The sequence below is a fragment of the Arachis stenosperma genome, chromosome 6 (assembly GCF_014773155.1).
Source record: "Arachis stenosperma cultivar V10309 chromosome 6, arast.V10309.gnm1.PFL2, whole genome shotgun sequence".
In the NCBI taxonomy this organism is placed as follows: domain Eukaryota; kingdom Viridiplantae; phylum Streptophyta; class Magnoliopsida; order Fabales; family Fabaceae; genus Arachis; species Arachis stenosperma.
In genome coordinates this window covers 51,628,009-51,649,089 of record NC_080382.1, presented here as the reverse complement: position 1 = coordinate 51,649,089, position 21,081 = coordinate 51,628,009, and the positions used below count along the sequence as shown (strand labels likewise).

Genomic DNA, 21,081 nt, shown 5'->3' with positions numbered 1-21,081 from the left:
CTGTAGACTTTGGTAGCTATCTTCGTTTTATGCTATCTTAGATCATTGGGAGGCTGGCCATTCGGCCATGCCTAGACCTTATGCTTATGTATTTTCAACGGTGGAGTTTCTACCCACCATAGATTAAGGTGTGGAGCTCTGCTGTACCTCGAGTATTAATGCAATTACTATTGTTCTTCCATTCAATTCCGCTTGTTCTTGTTCTAAGATATCACTTGTTCTTCAACTTGATGAATGTGATGATCCGTGACACTCATCATCATTCTCACTCATGAACAAGGTGACTGACAACCACTTTTGTTCTACAAGCAACCAAGGCTCTAGTGAATATCTCTTGGATTCCTGATTGCACGATGCATGGTTGATCGCCTGACAACCGAGTGCTCGCCTGACAAACGAGCCAACCATTCCGTGAGATCAGAGTCTTCGTGGTATAGGCAAGAACTGATGGCGGCATTCAAGAGAATCCGGAAGGTCTAACCTTGTCTGTGGTATTCTGAGTAGGATTCAATGATTGAATGACTGTGACGTGCTTCAAACTCCTGAGGGCGGGGCGTTAGTGACAGACGCAAAAGAATCACTGGATTCTATTCCGGCCTGATTGAGAACCGACAGATGGATAGCCGTGCCGTGACAGGGTGCGTTGAACATTTCCAATGAGAGGATGGGAGGTAGCCACTGACAACGGTGAAACCCTTGCATAAGCTTGCCATGGAAAGGAGTAAGAAGGATTGGATGAAGACTGTAGGAAAGCAGAGAGACGGAAGGGAAGGCATCTTCATGCGCTTATCTGAAGTTCCTACCAATGAATTACATAAGTATCTCTATCTTTATCTTTATATTATATGCGTTCATCACCATTATACATTTGAGTTTGCCTGACTAAGATTTACAAGGTGACCATAGCTTGCTTCATACCAACAATCTCCGTGGGATCGACCCTTACTCACGTAAGGTATTACTTGGACGACCCAGTGCACTTGCTGGTTAGTTGTGCGAAGTTGTAGTGATCACAATTTCGCGCACCAAGTTTTTGGCGCCGTTGTCGGGGATTGTTCAAGTTTTGAGCAAGCTTTTTGTCCGGTAACATCAGTGCCAAATTTCTGATCCGGCAACAAGCACCAAGTTTTTGGCGCCGTTGCCGGGGATTGTTTGTGTATGGACAACTGACGATTCATCTTGTTGCTTAGATTAGGTATTTTTTTTTCGAAATTCTTGAAGGTGAATCCTAGAGTTTCATGATGATTTGTTGAAATCTGGCTGGCTGAGAAGCCATGTCTAATTTCATTGGACCGAGGTTTCAACTTATCATCACAAGAGCTTGATGATTTTTATCAATCTTGCTTTTGGAGCAGTGATCTGCTAAGGCTTGGCTGGCCTTTGGCCATGTCTAGTGTTTTGGACCGAAGCTTTCTTTGAAAGCTTGGCTGGCTGTGAAGCCATGTCTAATTCCTGGACCGGAGTCTTAGACTAGCATTGCACTGATTCCTGGAATTCTCATTAAGAATTTTGATACCTTTTCCCACTTAATTTTCGAAAAAAAAAAATCCAAAAAAATTACAAAATCATAAAAACCAAAAATATTTGATGTTTCTTGCTTAAGTTTAGTGTCTCATCTTAAGTTTGGTGTCAATTGCATGCATTCATTCATGTGTCTTAATGGTCTTCAAGTAATTCTTGATGATTTTCGTGTTCTAATCTTTGAATTCAATTGACTTGAGTGTTTATGTGTCTCATAAAGTGTTAGTAGTATACAAACTGCTAAGTTTGGTGTCTTGCATGCATTGTTATTTGATTCTTGTTGCATTTTGATTATTGAAAATCCAAAAATATTTTTAATTTGTGTCTTTTCAAGTCAATAATACAAAGAATTGAAGATTCAGAATATACTGCAGAGGAATTATACAGCAAAACCTGGGCATTCAAAAATGCCCAGTGAAGAAGACAGACTGGCGTTTAAACGCCAACCAGGGTACCTGGTTGGGCGTTTAACGCCCAAAAAGGGTGCATTTTGGGCGTTAAACGCCAGAATGTATACCATTCTGGGCGTTTAACGCCAGGATGGTGCTAGGGGGAAGATTTTGTTTTCAAATCAATTTTTTTTCAAGTTTTCAAAGTTTTTCAAAATCAAATCTTTTTCAAATCATATCTTTTCAATCAAATGTTTTCAAAATCAATTTCTTTCCTTTTTCAAAGATACTTACTAACAATTAATGATTTGATTGAACATCTCAAATTTGTTGCCTTTTCTGTTGAGAAAGGTTTAATATTTGAATCATATCTTTTCTTGTTAGGCAAGTCACTAATTTTCAAAATCAAATCTTTTTTTTTAAATTGTTTTCAAATCATATCTTCTCAATCACATCTCTTTAAAACTAATCATATCTTCTTAACCTCATCTTTTTCAAAATAGTTTTCAATCAAATCTTTTTGATTTCTAATTCCAATTCCTTTTTCAAAAATCACTTGATTTCTTTCTCACTTTTATCTTCGAAAATCAATTAAGTGTTTTTCAAAATGTTTTCAAAATCTTTTTAATTGAATTTTCGAAAATCTTCTTCCTCTCCTCCCACATCCTTCTATTTATGGAGTACTACTCCTTCTTAATGCACAATTCGAACTCTATCTAATCAAGTTCGAATTCTTCTACCTTCTTTTCTTCTATTTTTCTTTTCCTCTAACACCTCAAGGAATCTCTATACTGTGACATAGAGGATTCCACATGTTCTTTTTCTCTTCTCTTTCATATGAGCAGGAGCAGAGACAAAGGCATTCTTGTTGAAGCTGACCCTGAACCTGAGAGAACCTTGAAGCGAAAGCTAAGAGAAGCCAAAGCACAACTCATCTTTAGAGGACCTGACCGAATTCTTCAAAGAAGAAGAACACATGGCAGCCGAAAACAACAACAATGCCAACAATGCAAGGAAGGGGCTGGGTGACTTTACTGCACCTACTCCCAACTTCTATGGGAGAAGCATCTCTATCCCTGCCATTGGAGCAAACAACTTTGAGCTTAAGCCTCAATTAGTTTCTCTAATGCAACAGAATTGCAAATTCCATGGACTTCCAATGGAAGATCCTCATCAGTTTTTAGCTGAGTTCTTGCAAATCTGTGACACAGTCAAGACTAATAGGGTTGACCCTGAGGTCTACAGACTGATGCTATTCCCTTTTGCTGTAAGAGACAGAGCTAGAATATGGTTGGACTCACAACCTAAAGACAGCCTGGACTCTTGGGAAAAGCTAGTCAATGCCTTCTTGGCAAAGTTCTTTCCACCTCAAAAATGGAGTAAGCTTAGAGTGGAAGTCCAAACCTTCAGACAGAAGGATGGAGAATCCCTCTATGAAGCTTGGGAAAGATACAAACAATTAATCAGAAGATGTCCCTCAGACATGCTTTCTGAATGGAGCATCATAGGTATCTTCTATGATGGTCTCTCTGAACTATCCAAGATGTCTTTGGATAGCTCTGCTGGAGGATCTCTTCATTTGAAGAAGACGCCTACAGAGGCTCAAGAGCTAATTGAAATGGTTGCAAATAACCAATTCATGTACACTTCTGAAAGAAATCCTGTGAACAATGGGACTAGTCAGAAGAAAGGAGTCCTTGAGATTGACACTCTGAATGCCATACTGGCTCAGAACAAGATATTGACTCAACAAGTCAATTTGATTTCTCAAAGTCTGTCTGGAATGCAAAATGCACCTGGCAGTACTAAGGAAGCTTCATCTGAGGAAGAAGCTTATGATCCTGAGAACCCTTCAATGGAAGAGGTGAATTACCTAGGAGAACCCTATGGAAACACCTATAATTCTTCATGGAGAAATCACCCAAATTTCTCATGGAAGAATCAAGAGAGACCTCAACAAGGTTTCAATAACAATAATGGTGGAAGAAACAGGCTTGGCAATAACAAGCCTTTTCCATCATCTTCTCAGCAACAGACAGAGAGTTCTAAGCAGAATACCTCTGACTTAGCAACAATGGTCTCTGATCTAATCAAAACCACTCAAAGTTTCATGAATGAAACAAGGTCCTCCATCAGAAATTTGGAAGGACAAGTGGGTCAGCTGAGCAAGAAAGTTACTGAACTCCCTCCTAGTACTCTCCCAAGTAATACAGAAGAAAATCCAAAAGGAGAGTGCAAAGCCATAACTATGGCCGAATATGGAGAGGAAAGAGAGGAGGTGGACGCCACTGAGGAAGACCTCAATGGGCGTGCACCAACCTCCATTGAGTTCCCCAATGAGGAACCATGGGAATCTGAGGCTCAAAATGAGAGCATAGAGATTCCATTGGACTTACTTCTACCTTTCATGAGCTCTGATGAGTATTCTTCCTCTGAAGAGGATGAGTATGTCACTGAAGAGCAAGTTGCTAAATATCTTGAAGCAATCATGAAGCTAAATGACAAGTTATTTGGAAATGAGACTTGGGAAGATGAATCTCCCTTGCTCACCAAAGAACTGGATGACTTGTCTAGGCAGAAATTACCTCAAAAGAGACAAGATCCTGGGAAGTTTTCAATACCTTGTACCATAGGCACCATGACCTTCAAGAAGGCCCTGTGTGACTTAGGGTCAAGTGTGAACCTCATGCCTCTCTCTGTAATGGAGAAGCTAGGGATCTTTGAGGTACAAGCTGCAAGAATCTCATTGGAGATGGCAGACAACTCAAGAAAACAAGCTCATGGACTTGTAGAGAATGTTTTGGTAAAAGTTGAAGACCATTACATCCCTACTGATTTCATAGTCCTAGAGACTGGGAAGTGCATGGATGAATCCATCATCCTTGGCAGACCCTTCCTAGCCACAGCAAAGGCTGTGATTGATGTTGATAGAGGTGAACTAGTCATTCAAGTGAATGAAGAATCCTTTGTGTTTAAGGCTCAAGGATATCCCTCTGTCACCATGGAGATGAAGCTTGAAGAGCTTCCCTCAAATCAGAGACAAACAGAGCCCCCACAGTCAAACTCTAAGTTTGGTGTTGGGAGGCCACAACCAAACTCTAAGTTTGGTGTTGAACCCCCACAGTCAAACTCTAAGTTTGGTGTTGGGAGGTTCCCACATTGCTCTGATCATTTGTAAGGCTCAATGAGAGCCATCTGTCAAGCTACTGACATTAAAGAAGCGCTTGTTGGGAGGCAACCCAATGATTATATTTTATATATTTTCTTTTGTTATTTTATGTTTTTTGTAGGTTGATGATCATAAGAAGTTACAAAATCAATGAAAAAAGCAAAAACAAAATGAAAAACAGGAAGAAAAATAGCACACCCTGGAGGAAGATGTTGCTGGCGTTCAAACGCCAGTAAGCCTAGCAGTTGGGCGTTTAACGCCCAGTCTGGCACCATTCTGGGCGTTTAACGCCAGAAAGGGGCACCAGACTGGCGTTAAACGCCAGAAAAGGGCAAGAACCTGGCGTTAAACGCCAGGAATGGGCATCAGCCCGGCGTTTAACGCCAGAAATGGCTCAAAACGTGATTTTGAGCAACATTTGGTGCAGGGATGACTTTTCCTTAACACCACAGGATCTGTGGACCCCACAGGACCCCCACCTACCCCACCACCACCCTCTCTCTTCTTCCCCCATTCACCAATCACCTCAATACCTCTTCCCCAAAAACCCCTCACCTATCAAATCCCATCTTTCTCTTCACCACTCAAATCCATCCTTCATAAATCCCCACCAACCTCACCCTTCAAATTCAAACCACTTTCCCTCCCAAACCCACCCATACATGGCCGAACTCCATCTCCCCTCTCTCCTATAAATACCCTTCTTCACTTCTTCATTTTCACACAACCTAAACACCACTTCTCCCCCTTCTTTGGCCGAATACACTAAGCCATTCCCTTCTCCCTCATTTCTTCTTCTTCTACTCTCTTCTTTCTTCTTTTGCTCGAGGACGAGCAAACCTTTTAAGTTTGGTGTGGTAAAAGCGTTGCTTTTTCGTTTTCCATAACCATTTATGGCATCCAAGGCCAGAGAAACCTCTAGAAAGAGGAAAGGGAAGGCAAAAGCTTCCACCTCCGAGTCATGGGAGATGGATAGATTCATCTCAAGGGTGCATCAAGACCACTTCTATGAAGTTGTGGCCTTAAAGAAGGTGATTCCCGAGGTCCCCTTTTCACTCAAAAAGGGTGAATATCCGGAGATCCGCCATGAGATCCGAAGAAGAGGTTGGGAAGTACTTACCAACCCCATTCAACAAGTCGGAATCTTGATGGTTCAAGAGTTCTATGCCAATGCATGGATCACAAAGAACCATGATCAAAGCATGAACCCGGATCCAAAGAATTATCTTACTATGGTTCGGGGGAAATACTTGGATTTTAGTCCGGAAAGTGTAAGGTTGGCGTTCAACTTGCCTATGATGCAAGGAGATGAACATCCTTACACAAGAAGGGTCAACTTTGATCAAAGGTTGGACCAAGTCCTTACAATTATATGTGAAGAGGGCGCACAATGGAAGAGAGATTCAAGAGGCAAGCCGGTTCAATTGAGAAGGCATGACCTCAAGCCCATGGCTAGAGGATGGTTAGAGTTCATTCAACGCTCAATCATTCCCACTAGCAACCGGTCCGAAGTTACTCTAGACCGGGCCATCATGATCCATAGCATCATGATTGGAGAAGAAGTGGAAGTTCATGAGGTTATAGCCCAAGAACTCTATAAAGTGGCGGATAAGTCTTCCACCTTGGCAAGGCTAGCCTTTCCTCATCTCATTTGTCACCTCTGTTATTCAGTTGGAGTTGACATAGAAGGAGATACCCCCATTGATGAGGACAAGCCCATCACTAAGAAAAGGATGGAGCACACAAGAGACCCCTCTCATCAAGAAATCCCTGAGATACCTCAAGGGATGCTCTTTCCTCCACAAGACTATTGGGAGCAAGTAAACACCTCCCTAGGAGAATTGAGTTCTAACATGGGACAACTAAGGGTGGAGCACCAAGAACACTCCATTCTCCTCCATGAAATTAGAGAAGATCAAAGAATCATGAGAGAGGAGCAACAAAGACAAGGAAGAGACATTGAGGAGCTCAAGCACTCCATAGGATCTTCAAGAGGAAGAAAGAGCCGCCATCACTAAGGTGGACCCGTTCTTTAATTTCCTTGTTCTTTATTCTTCTGTTTTTCGAATTTTAGTGCTTATGTTTGTCTATGTTTGTGTCTTATGATCATTAGTGTCTTAGTGTCTATGCCTTAAAGTTATGAATGTCCTATGAATCCATCACCTTTCTTGAATAAAAACGTGCTTAATTGAAAAGGAAAGAATTGCATGAATTCTGAATTTTATAATAGTTTAATTATTTTGATGTGGTGGCATTACTTCTGTTCTCTGAATGTATGCTTAAACAGTGCATATGTCTTTTGAATTTGTGGTTCATGAATGTTAAAATTGTTGGCTCTTGAAAGAATGATGAAAAAGGAGACATGTTACTGAGGATCTGAAAAATCATAAAAATGATTCTTGAAGCAAGAAAAAGCAGTGAATACAAAAAAAAAGGGAAAAAAAAAGAAGGAGAAAAACGAAAAAAATAGAAAGAAAGAAAAGAAAAAAAAAGAAAGAATAAAGTTGTGATCCAAGGCAATAAGAGTGTGCTTAAGAACCCTGGACACCTCTAATTGGGGACTTTAGCAAAGCTGAGTCACAATCTGAAAAGGTTCACCCAATTATGTGTCTGTGGCATGTATGTATCCGGTGGTAATACTAGAAGACAGAGTGCTTTGGGCCACGGCCAAGACTCAATAAGTAGCTGTGTTCAAGAATCATCATACTTAACTAGGAGAATCAATAACACTATCTGGATTCTAAGTTCCTAAAGAAGCCAATCATTCTGAATTTCAAAGGATAGAGTGAGATGCCAAAACTATTCAGAGGCAAAAAGCTAAAAGCCCCGCTCATCTAATTAATACTGATCTTCATAGATGTTTTTGGAGTTCATTGCATATTCTCTTCTTTTTATCTTATTTGATTTTCAGTTGCTTGGGGACAAGCAAGAATTTAAGTTTGGTGTTGTGATGAGCGGATAATTTGTACGCTTTTTGGCATTGCTTTTAGTATGTTTTTAGTATCTTTTAGTTAGTTTTTAGTATATTTTTATTAGTTTTTAATTAAAATTCACTTTTCTGGACTTTACTATGAGTTTGTGTATTTTTCTGTGATTTCAGGTATTTTCTGGCTGAAATTGAGGGATCTGAGCAAAAATCTGATCCAGAGACTCAAAAGGACTGCAGATGCTGTTGGATTCTGACCTCCCTGCACTCGAAGTGGATTTTCTGGAGCTACAGAAGCCCAATTGGCGCGCTCTCAACGGCTTTGGAAAGTAGACATCCTGGGCTTTCCAGCAATATATGATAGTCCATACTTTGTCCAAGATTTGATGGCCCAAACCGGCGTTCAAAGTCACCCCACGAAATTCCAGCGTTAAACGCCGGAACTGGCACCTAAATGGGAGTTAAACGCCCAAACTGGCATAAAAGCTGGCGTTTAACTCCAAGGAGAGTCTCTACACGAAAATGCTTCATTGCTCAGCCCAAGCACACACCAAGTGGGCCCGGAAGTGGATTTTTATGTCATTTACTCATCTTTGTACACCTTAGGCTACTAGTTATCTATAAGTAGGACCTTTTACTATTGTATCTGTAGACTTTGGTAGCTATCTTCGTTTTATGCTATCTTAGATCATTGGGAGGCTGGCCATTCGGCCATGCCTAGACCTTATGCTTATGTATTTTCAACGGTGGAGTTTCTACACACCATAGATTAAGGTGTGGAGCTCTGCTGTACCTCGAGTATTAATGCAATTACTATTGTTCTTCCATTCAATTCCGCTTGTTCTTGTTCTAAGATATCACTTGTTCTTCAACTTGATGAATGTGATGATCCGTGACACTCATCATCATTCTCACTCATGAACAAGGTGACTGACAACCACTTTTGTTCTACAAGCAACCAAGGCTCTAGTGAATATCTCTTGGATTCCTGATTGCACGATGCATGGTTGATCGCCTGACAACCGAGTGCTCGCCTGACAAACGAGCCAACCATTCCGTGAGATCAGAGTCTTCGTGGTATAGGCAAGAACTGATGGCGGCATTCAAGAGAATCCGGAAGGTCTAACCTTGTCTGTGGTATTCTGAGTAGGATTCAATGATTGAATGACTGTGACGTGCTTCAAACTCCTGAGGGCGGGGCGTTAGTGACAGACGCAAAAGAATCACTGGATTCTATTCCGGCCTGATTGAGAACCGACAGATGGATAGCCGTGCCGTGACAGGGTGCGTTGAACATTTCCAATGAGAGGATGGGAGGTAGCCACTGACAACGGTGAAACCCTTGCATAAGCTTGCCATGGAAAGGAGTAAGAAGGATTGGATGAAGACTGTAGGAAAGCAGAGAGACAGAAGGGAAGGCATCTTCATGCGCTTATCTGAAGTTCCTACCAATGAATTACATAAGTATCTCTATCTTTATCTTTATATTATATGCGTTCATCACCATTATACATTTGAGTTTGCCTGACTAAGATTTACAAGGTGACCATAGCTTGCTTCATACCAACAATCTCCGTGGGATCGACCCTTACTCACGTAAGGTATTACTTGGACGACCCAGTGCACTTGCTGGTTAGTTGTGCGAAGTTGTAGTGATCACAATTTCGCGCACCAGTTAACACGTCATACTCACTATTCCAACGATGAATGATTCCTTCAATGGCAAGGCTGTCAGTGATTGAGCCATTGGTCGTGGTCATTAATCTCCTCAGGTCCAAACCAAACATCCGAATGGACTAGATCAATTTGGGAGAGGGTGAAGCGCACGCAATTCATTCTCTTGATGATCCTACTCAAAATGCCACAAATAAGGTCGGATCTTCCAGATCAAAGGCTAACGCTCTATGATTCTAGCCCTTAGATCCACAGGAACCTCAATTACCCCTGACTAATGAGGTTTTATGTCACATACTCCAATTATCCCAGATAACTTGTTGGAACCCATGATGCATTCTTAAGATGTAGCTCAATACTATCTGGGTCAGGACTCGTAAAGAACTCATGTAGAATCGAGATTCACAAGGATGAATAACAACAATGCATCATAGAATAGAATCAAACATAGATTGAAGTGGAAAAGTAATTGCATTAATCCATAGGAATCAGCAAAGCTCCTAACCTTAACCTAGGAGGTTTAGTTGCTCATATTGTACAGAGAATAATGTGTCTAGTTCAAAAGTGGTGGAGAAGATCCTAAACAATGGTGATATTCCCTTATAAATACTGATGAATCCACATTTCATGGTATTTATTTTGCTTTAATTAGGTGGGTTTCAATGACTTTTCTTGCATTTATTCATTGAAATAGCATGATTTTGTGAATTCTCTCCTAATTGTGCTTAATTGTGAAAACATGCTATTTTGTGCCTAATTTAGTCAATTTTATCCCACTTTCATTCCATTCGATGCCTTGATGGTTTTGATGAGTGAATTCAGGTGTAATAGGTTGGAATGGCTTGATAAGAGTGGAAGAAAAGCATGGAATTGGGAGAAATCATGAAGAAATCAAAAGAGAAGCACACACTAGCGTGTGCGTGCGCACAACCTACTGTGTGTACGCACAAGAACCACTCAGCCATGTGTGCGTACGCACAACCCCCTGTGCGTGCGCACAAGAAGAAAATCAGCAAGTGTGCGTACGCACACACCTGTGCATACGCACACGTCCCAGCACGTGACTCATTTAACGCAAATCACTGAGGGCAAATTTTAGGCCTCCAAAACCCAGTCTAACTCATTTTCTAAAGCTATTTAAGGCCAAAGTGAAGAGGAATGAAGGGGGGACAATTAGGTTTAGCTTTTATCATATTTTAGTGTAGTTTTCTAGAGAGAGAAGCTCCACCCACTCTCTAGAATTAGGGTTTCTTAGTTTAATTTCTTGCAATTTCTACTTTTAATTCTTGGTTTCATTTACTTTTCCTTGTCATTTATTGTTATTGCATCTTTGTTCTTTTCTTCTATTTTCTATTTTATTTCTCTTGTTCTTTATGTTTATAACACTTTGTTATGTTAATTTTCCATTAATGAAATTTATGTTTCCATGTCATCTATTGCTTTCTTTAATTGTTATTGTCATTTTCTTGCTTTTGGTATTTTAGATTTTATTTTCTATGAAATTTAATATTATTTTATTTTCATGCACACCAAGTGTTTGATAAAATGCTTGGCTTAGTTTTCACTTAGTTTTTCTCCACTCTTGGCTTGGACTTGATGACTTTGGTGATCCTTGAGTCATTGATGTCCATTCGATATTGTGATTAGGATTGTTAGTTGGTTTGGTTTCCACTAACACTATTCTTTCACTAAGTTAATTAGTGAGTTGATTAGGATTTGTGGATTGAGATCAATTCTGCCCTTTTGACTTATCCTTGATGTTAGGATTGACTAATTGGGATTAATCCTTAGCAATTATCATGTTTGTGGTCTATGATTATGATAGAAACCCTTAATCCCCAATCCTTGCCAAGAGCCCTTTTTGCCATTTGATTTCCCTTTTTTGCTTTACTTTCTTTGAGCTTTAATTCCTTGCATGTTTATTTGTTTTCTTGCAATTTAATTTCTTGTTCCTTGCAATCACAACCCCAATTCCCTCATAGCCAATAGTAGGACACTTAATTACAATTCCTAGGGAGAACGACTCGGGATTTAAAACTCTTGGTTATTTTGTGTATTGATTGTGACTATCTTGGGATTAACATTTGATTATGAGAATTCATTGTTGGTTTGGACTATGCTACCAACGAATTGATTGATTCTAAACCAACAACAAATTTTCGTACATTAAATACCAATACTAAACCTAAAAATATGTTAATTATAATTAGAAATTACAAAAATGGCATAGACTAAGCTAAGGTGCGAAAATCCACTCTTTGACCCACTTGGTGAGTATTTGAATTGAGCGTGGCTTCCAACTTGAAAAGATGGGCGTTGAACGCCCATTAGGGGGTTGATATGCTGCTTCCTTGCTCCCCTTGGGGCGTTGAATGCCAGGTTTGGGCATTCAATGCTGGCCTTGGTCCTCTTGGGGCATTGAACACCAGAAAAGGGTAGTTTGGACGTTCAACGCCCGTTTTGTGCAGCTCAATCCAAATAAAAGTACAAACCATTATATATTGTTGGAAATTCTTGGAAGTTAGCTTTCCAACACCATTGAGAACACATCATTTGGACCTCTATAGCTCTAGAAATTCTCGTTTGAATGCACAGAGGTCAGAATCTGACAACATCTACTATGCTTTCCTTGCCTCTGAATCAGACTTCACCAAAACTTTGCCAAATTCACCCAGAATTCACCTAAATTCATAGAAAAAAAAAAACAAAAAAGCTCAAAGTAGTATCCAAAAAGTGATTTTTGACTTAAAACCTACTAAAACGTATTAAAACTTAACAAAATATATCAGAAACACTAAGAAAATGATGTCAAAAATCGTATAAAATATCCACTCATCAATATTCAATAGCAAACCCTGGACAATCCCAGCGGCGAATAATCTCAAAAGCATATGCATATATAAATAATCAATAATTCACCATGTGGCTGGGTCAAAAGAATCTTAAAACTCAACCTGGGGCCGGTGGGGGTGAGTCACTACGTCTGCCTTGGGAGATTATGATCAATTATAATCACCAACCTGAAGCAAGTGGAGTGATGATTGAATTTTTGATGGTTTAGAATTCACAAATGAATTCTCGTTGCAAGTATAGTTTCTAAACCAATCACTAATCCTTTCATACAAAAAGTTGTTTGTCACTAAAACAAACCCCTAAATTTATAAACCGAAGTATTGGATCTCGGGTCGTTCTCCCTAGGAATTACAATAAAGTGTCTTGTTATTGGTTATGAGTTATTTTGGGGTTTTAGATAAGAAGCATGAAAAGTAAATGGCAATGAAAATAAACTAACAACTATAAAAGGCTCTTGGCAAGGTATGAAAACTAGAAGTCCTATCCTAGTTATCCTTCTCAATTGTGATGAGAATTGTTCATTGCTACCACTTAGTTAACCCTTACTAAATAAAGGAAAGTCAAGTGGATGAATTGACTTGAGCCACAAGTCCTAGCCAACTCCCAAGGAAAGACTAGCTTTAGTGCACTCCAAACCAATTAGCAATCTCTCCAATTATCAATCAACAAAGGAATTAGATAACTCAAGTGTCACTAATTACTCTACCTAGGCCAAGAGGAACAAAATCTACACTAAAACTAAAAGAGACATTTTAACAAACACATAAAGTGTAATAGAAGTAAACAACATAAATTGCAAGAGTTAAAGAGAGATCTAACTACAAAGGCAAGAGATTAACAATGGAAAAGCAAAGAAGAACAATTATTATGAATTACCTCTTATTGAATTGAAAGAATGTAGAGGGAACAATACTAGATCTACAACAAAATGCAAGAACAACATAAAGGAAATTACAACAAAAGAGTAGAAGAAGATGAATCTAACAACAAAGAATTGAAATGTAGAAGTAGAAGAAAGCAAAGATTAAAACCTAGATCTAAGAACTAATCCTAATCCTAATCCTAATTCTAGAGAGAAGTGAGAGCTTCTCTCTCTAGAAACTACTTCTAAACTAATCCTAATGTGTGTGTAATGAATGGAATCCCCTTTTCTCTTCAATCCTTGGCTTTAAATAGCATCTTTGGCGCCAAAGTTGGTTGCAATTGGGCCCCACAACCCTTCAGAATTCGTTGGTTGCGAATTCATTAAAAGAATCATATATCAGCACCGACGCGTACGCGCACAGCACGCGTACGCGTCCATGGGGTGATTCGCAGGTGCGCGCAAGTGCCAGGTGCGCGCGCACGTCCATGGGCGAGTTCAACTTCTTTGACTTTTCATGATTTCTCCACTTTGCATGCTTTCCCTCTTCACTCCTTTGATCCATTCCTAGCCCTTTTCAATCTGAAATCACTAACAAACATATCAAGGCATCTAGTGGAATCAAAGGGAGATTAAAACCATCAAATTAAGGGTTGAAAAGCATGTTTTTACATCTAAGCACAAATAAGGAGACAATCACAAAACCATGCTATTTCAATGGATAAATGAGGGTAAAAGGTATTAAAATCTCTTAAAATCAATGCAAGATAAACCGTCAAAATGGGGTTTATCATGGAGCGACCACTGCATCTACCCAGGAAGCTCAAAATCGTCTCAACCTAGAGCAAGTGGGGCAAACCACACTCTTGCATCTACCCAGGGAGCTAAAACCATATCAACCTGGAGTAAGTGGGACGAACCACATCTTTCTAAGGAGGCTCAACTAACCAACCCGGAGCAAGTGGGACAAACCACAACCCTTGCATCTACCCAGGAGGTACATTCTTATATGTCCAATAGGAATAAAGGAAGGGATCATAACCTCCCACTATCTTGCTGGAGGCAATGTTACAATACCAGGAGGAAAAAAGAAGGGGATTCTCACTTTCCACCATCTTTATGGGTTGCACTTTCGAGAAAGAGAACTCGAGATAAAATAAGTCACTTTTATAATCATATTATGCCCGATTTATATTTATAATTTAATTATAGTACTTCAACTTATCTCCACTATACTCCAATATGTTTCCTTCAATCTACTTAGTACATTTCACAAAACCACCCAAGCTATTCTACCTGCAGTATACCATCACTCGTCCTAAAGCCTAAACATTAGCTATCATACCTTAAAAGTAATTACAGAGGTTTGAAAAGTTAGAAGAATAGTTCAAAACTTTAAAAACCCAGCTTTCTGGAAAATAGGGATTTCACGTACGCATCACTCTATCTGCGTACGCAGAAGTGCAATTTTGGATTGTTGGCGTACGCGTCACTTTTGGGTGCCATATGGCCGCATACGCGGCTTTGAAAATGGCGCATTGATGAGCGGATAATTTATACGCTTTTTGACATTGTTTTTAGGTAGTTTTTAGTATGAAATAGTTACTTTTAGGGATGTTTTCATTAGTTTTTATGCTAAATTCATATTTATGGACTTTACTATGAGTTTGTGTGTTGTTCTGTGATTTCAGGTATTTTCTGGCTGAAATTGAGGGACCTGAGCAAAACTCTGAAAGAAGGCTGACAAAGGACTACTGATGCTGTTGGATTCTGACCTCCCTGCACTCAAAATGGATTTTCTGGAGCTACAGAACTTCAAATGGCGCGCTCTCAATGGCGTTGGAAAGTAGACATCCAGAGCTTTCCAGAAATATATAATAGTTCATACTTTATTTGAGATTTGACGACATAAACTGGCGCTCAACGCCAGCTCCATGCTGCATTCTGGAGTGAAACGCCAGAAACACGTCACGAACTAGAGTTGAACGCCCAAAACACGTTACAACTTGGCGTTCAACTCCAAGAAAAGCCTCAGCTCGTGGATAGATCAAGCTCAGCCCAAACATACACCAAGTGGGCCCCGGAAGTGGATTTATGCATCAATTGCTTACTCTTAAAAATCCTAGTAGCTAGTCTAGTATAAATAGGACTTTTTACTATCATATTAGACATCCTGGATTGTATTTTTGATCCTGTGATCACGTTTGGGGGCTGGCCATTCGGCTATGCCTGGACCTTTCACTTATGTATTTTCAACGGTGGAGTTTCTACACACCATAGATTAAGGGTGTGGAGCTCTGCTGTACCTCAAGTTTTAATGCAATTACTACTATTTTCTATCCAATTCGATTTATTCCTGTTCTAAGATATTCGTTGCACTTCAACTTGATGAATGTGATGATCCGTGACACTAATGAGCGGATAATTTATACGCTTTTTGGCATTGTTTTTAGTATGATTTAGTTAGTTTTTAGTATATTTTTATTAGTTTTTAATTAAAATTCACTTTTCTGGACTTTACTATGAGTTTGTGTGTTTTTCTGTGATTTCAGGTATTTTCTGGCTGAAATTGAGGGTCCTGAGCAAAAATCTGATTCAGAGGCTGAAAAGGACTGCAGATGCTGTTGGATTCTGACCTCCCTGCACTCAAAGTGGATTTTCTGGAGCTACAAAAGCCCAATTGGCGCGCTCTTAACGGCGTTGGAAAGTAGACATCCTGGTCTTTCCAGCAATGTATAATAGTCCATACTTTGCTCGAGATTTGATGGCCCAAACTGGCGTTGCAAATCAGCTTCAGAATTCCCAGCGTTTAACGCCGGAACTGGCATAAAAATTGGAGTTAAACGCCCAAACTGGCATAAAAGCTGGCGTTTAACTCCAGAAAGAGCCTCTACACGAAAATGCTTCAATGCTCAGCCCAAGCACACACCAAGTGGGCCCGGAAGTGGATTTTTCTATCATTTACTCATTCCTGTAAACCCTAGATTACTAGTTCTCTATTAATAGGATCTTTTGACATTGTATCTGTACCTCATGACACTTTACACGTTTCTCATTGTATCTTCTACAGCATGAGTCTCTAAACCCCATGGTTGGGGGTGAGGAGCTCTGCTGTGTCTTGATGGATTAATGCAATTACTACTGTTTCTCATTCAATCATGCTTGCTTCCGTTCTAAGATATCACTTGTTCTTAACCCGGATGAATGTGATGATCCGTGACACTCATCATCATTCTCAACTATGAACGCGTGCCTGACAACCACCTCCGTTCTATCTTAGATTGAGTAGATATCTCTTGGATTCCTTAATCAGAATCTTCGTGGTATAAGCTAGAATTGATGGCGGCATTCAAGAGAATCCGGAAGGTCTAAACCTTGTCTGTGGTATTCTGAGTAGGATTCAATGATTGAATGACTGTGACGAGCTTCAAACTCGCGATTGTGGGGCGTTAGTGACAGACGCAAAAGAATCACTGGATTCTATTCCGACTTGATCGAGAACCGACAGCTGAATAGTCGTGCCGTGACAGGGTGCGTTGAACATTTTCACTGAGAGGATGGGAGGTAGCCATTGACAACGGTGAAACCCTACATACAGCTTGCCATGGAAGGAGCCTAGCGTGCTTGAAGAAGAAGACAGTAGGAAAGCAGAGGTTTAGAAGATAGAGCATCTCTAAAACCTCAACCTGTTCCCCATTACTGCAAAACAAGTACTTATTTTATGTTCTTTTGCTTTTCACAATCAATCCTGATAATTTTTAATATCCTGACTAAGAGTTACAAGATAACCATAGCTTGCTTCAAGCCGACAATCTCCGTGGGATCGACCCTTACTCACGTAAGGTATTACTTGGACGACCCAGTGCACTTGCTGGTTAGTTGTGCGGGATTGCAAAAGTGTGATTGCAATTTCGTGCACCAAGTTTTTGGCGCCGTTGCCGGGGATTGTTCGATTTTGGACAACTGACGGTTTATCTTGTTGCTTAGACTAGGACTGTTTTATTTTTGTTGGTTTAGAGTCTTTTATTTGAGTTTAGTTTTATATTTTAAGTTTGGTGTCTTCTTTGTGTTTTCTTTTAAGTTTTCAAAATTTGTGTTTGATTTTCTAAAAATTTTAAGTTTGGTGTCTTTTGTGCTTTTATTCACTTAAAAATTTTTCAAAAATTTGTTCTTGGTGTTCATCTTGACATTCAAAGTTTTCTTGTTTGTTCTCTTTGTTTTGATCTAAAATTTCTAAGTTTAGTGTCGTTCTGTCGTTTTTCTCTTTCCTCATTAAAATTTAAAAATAAAAAATTTTCCTTTCCTTGTTTTACTCATAATTTTCGAAATTTTGCATTAAATTAGTTAAAGATTTTCAAAATCATATCTTTTCAATCATTTTTATTTGCAATCATATCTTCTCAATCATATCTTTTTCAAAATAATTCTCAATCATATCTTTTTAATTGCTAATTCCAAAATCTTTTTAATTAACTAATTGATTCAGTTTTCAATTTGCTTTGATCTTATTTTCTGTTAATTTTTGAAATTTTATTTTATTCTCTATTTATTTTATTTTATATTTTTTCGGTCACTTTAAAAAAAATAAAAAAATAAAAAAATAAATAATCTACTTGCAATCCATATCATTTTCCTTTCTCCATCATGGACCTAAGTGGAATTGAGCAGTCCAGAAGGACTCTGGGGTCATATGCTAACCCCATTACAGCTGCATATGGGAGTAGCATCTGTATACCTCCCATTAAAGCAAGCAGCTTTGAGCTAAATCCTCAACTCATTATCATAGTGCAGTAAAATTGCCAGTATTCCGGTCTTCCACAGGAAGAACCTACTGAGTTTCTGGCACAATTCTTATAAATTGCTGACACAGTACGTGATAAAGAGGTGGATCAGGATGTCTACAGACTATTACTGTTTCCATTTGCTGTAAAAGATCAAGCTAAGAGGTGGTTGAATAACCAACCTACAGCAAGCATAAAGACATGGAAACAGTTATCAGACAAATTCCTGAATCAATTTTACCCTCCAAAAAGGATGACAAAGCTAAGGCTGGACATCCAAGGCTTTAAAAAAAAGGATAATGAATCCCTTTATAATGCCTGGGAGAGGTATAGAGGTATGCTAAGAAAATGCCCCTCTGAAATGTTTTCAGAGTGGGTACAATTAGACATCTTCTACTATGGGCTTACAGAAAAAGCTCAGATGTCTCTAGACCACTCAGCTGGTGGATCTATACATATGAGGAAAACGATTGAAGAAGCTCAAGAGCTTATAGATACTGTTGCTAGAAATCAACATTTGTACTCTAGCAATGAGTTCTCTACAAAAGAAGAAGTTATGGCAGTAGCCACTGATCCTAGTTCTCAAGAACAGATGATTGAGCTTAATCAGCAATTACACCTGATGACAAAACAGTTAGCAGAATTTAAGGAGATGCTCCAAGAAACTAAAATTGCTAACAAGAACATAGAATCACAGTTGAATCAGGAAAAACAGCAGCTATCTAAACAGATAACAGAAGAATGCCAAGCGGTTCAACTGAGGAGTGGGAAGACATTGAATGACACTGCTCAAAGTAGCAAAAAGCCAATAAAGGAACAATTGACAGAGGATAGCCAAATCACTATCCAAAATCCCTCTTAGGACAGTAAGAGCCCAGAGAGGAATACTTGTGGCGTTCAAACGCCAGAAAAGGGGGGAAAGCTGGCGTTAAACGCCCATTCCCTATCCAGCTCTGGCGTTCAAACGCCAGAAAAGGGGGAAAAGTTGGCGTTAAACGCCCATTTTCCACCAAATCCTGGCGTTCAAACGCCATAGGGAATCAGACACCTGAGAGTGCTGATAGTAACCCCTCTAAAAAGGCTTCTCCAACCACTTCTGTAAGGAATAAACCTGCAGCAACTAAGGTTGAAGAATATAAAGCCAAGATGCCTTATCCTCAGAAACTCCACCAAGCGGAGCAGGATAAGCAATTTGCCCGCTTTGCAGACTACCTAAGGACTCTTGAAATAAAGATTCCGTTTGCAGAGGCACTTGAGCAAATACCTTCTTATGCTAAGTTCATGAAAGAGATCTTAAGTCATAAGAAGGATTGGAGAGAAACTGAAAAAGTATTTCTCACTGAAGAATGCAGTGCAGTCATTCTGAAAAGCTTACTAGAAAAGCTTCAAGATCCAGGAAGCTTTATGATACCATGCACATTAGAAGGTGCTTGCACCAAGACAGCCCTGTGTGACCTTGGAGCAAGCATCAATCTAATACCTGCATCCACTATCAGAAAGCTTGGGTTGACTGAAGAAGTCAAACCAACCCGGATATGCCTCCAACTTGTTGATGGCTCCATTAAATATCCATCAGGCATAATTGAGGACATGATTGTCAAGGTTGGGCCATTTGCCTTTCCAATTGACTTTGTAGTACTGGAAATGGAGGAGCACAAGAGTGCAACTCTCATTCTAGGAAGACCTTTCCTAGCAACTGGACGAACTCTCATTGATGTACAAAAGGGGGAAATAACCCTGAGAGTCAATGAGGATGAGTTCAAGTTGAATGTTGTCAAAGCTATGCAGCATCCAGACACATCAAATGACTGCATGAGCACTGATATTATTGACTCTTTGGTGGAGGAGGTCAATATTACTGAAAGTCTTGAATCAGAGCTAGATGACATCTTTAAAGATGGTCAGCCTGATCTGGAGGAACTAAAGGAAATAAAAGAAATTCTAAAAATTCCTCAGGAAGAAGATAAGCCTCCTAAACCAGAGCTCAAGCCACTACCACCATCCCTGAAATATGCATTTCTGGGAGAAGGTGACACTTTTCCAGTGATCATAAGCTCTGCTCTAAATCCACAGGAAGAGGAAGCACTAATTCAAGTGCTAAGGACACACAAGACAGCTCTTGGGTGGTCCATAAGTGATCTTAAGGGCATTAGCCCAGTAAGATGCATGCACAAGATCCTATTGGAGGATGATGCTAAGCCAGTGGTTCAACCACAAAGGCGGCTAAATCCAGCCATGAAGGAGGTGGTGCAGAAAGAGGTCACTAAGTTACTAGAGGCTGGGATTATTTATCCTATTTCTGATAGCCTCTGGGTGAGCCCTGTCCACGTTGTCCCTAAGAAGGGAGGCATGACAGTGGTTCATAATGAAAAGAATGAACTAGTTCCTACAAGAACAGTTACAGGGTGGCGCATGTGTATTGACTACAGAAGGCTCAATACAGTCACCAGAAAGGATCATTTTCCTTTACCATTCATAGACCAGATGCTAGAGAGACTAGCAGGTCATGAATACTACTGCTTTTTGGACGGCTACTCAGGTTACAACCAAATTGCAGTAGATCCTCAGGACCAAGAGAAAACAGCATTTACATGTCCTTCTGGAGTATTTGCCTACAGAAGGATGCCTTTTGGTCTGTGCAATGCACCTGCGACCTTTCAAAGATGCATGCTCCCTATCTTCTCAGATATGGTAGAGAAATTTCTGGAAGTCTTCATGGATGACTTTTCAGTATTTGGAGACTCATTCAGCTCCTGCCTTAACCATCTAGCACTTGTTCTGAAAAGATGCCAAGAGACCAACCTAGTTTTAAACTGGGAAAAATGTCACTTTATGGTGACTGAAGGAATTGTTCTTGGGCATAAAATTTCAAACAAAGGAATAGAGGTGGATCAAGCTAAAGTTGA

General features: G+C 39.7%; 1 non-coding gene across 1 annotated transcript; it reads right to left on the bottom strand.

The window, feature by feature from the left end:
- Positions 1-3,291: 3,291 nt before the first annotated feature.
- On the bottom strand, positions 3,292-3,399 carry LOC130938384 (small nucleolar RNA R71). The gene has a single exon (XR_009069551.1). It is a non-coding gene; the product is annotated as a small nucleolar RNA R71 (small nucleolar RNA).
- Positions 3,400-21,081: the final 17,682 nt, after the last annotated feature.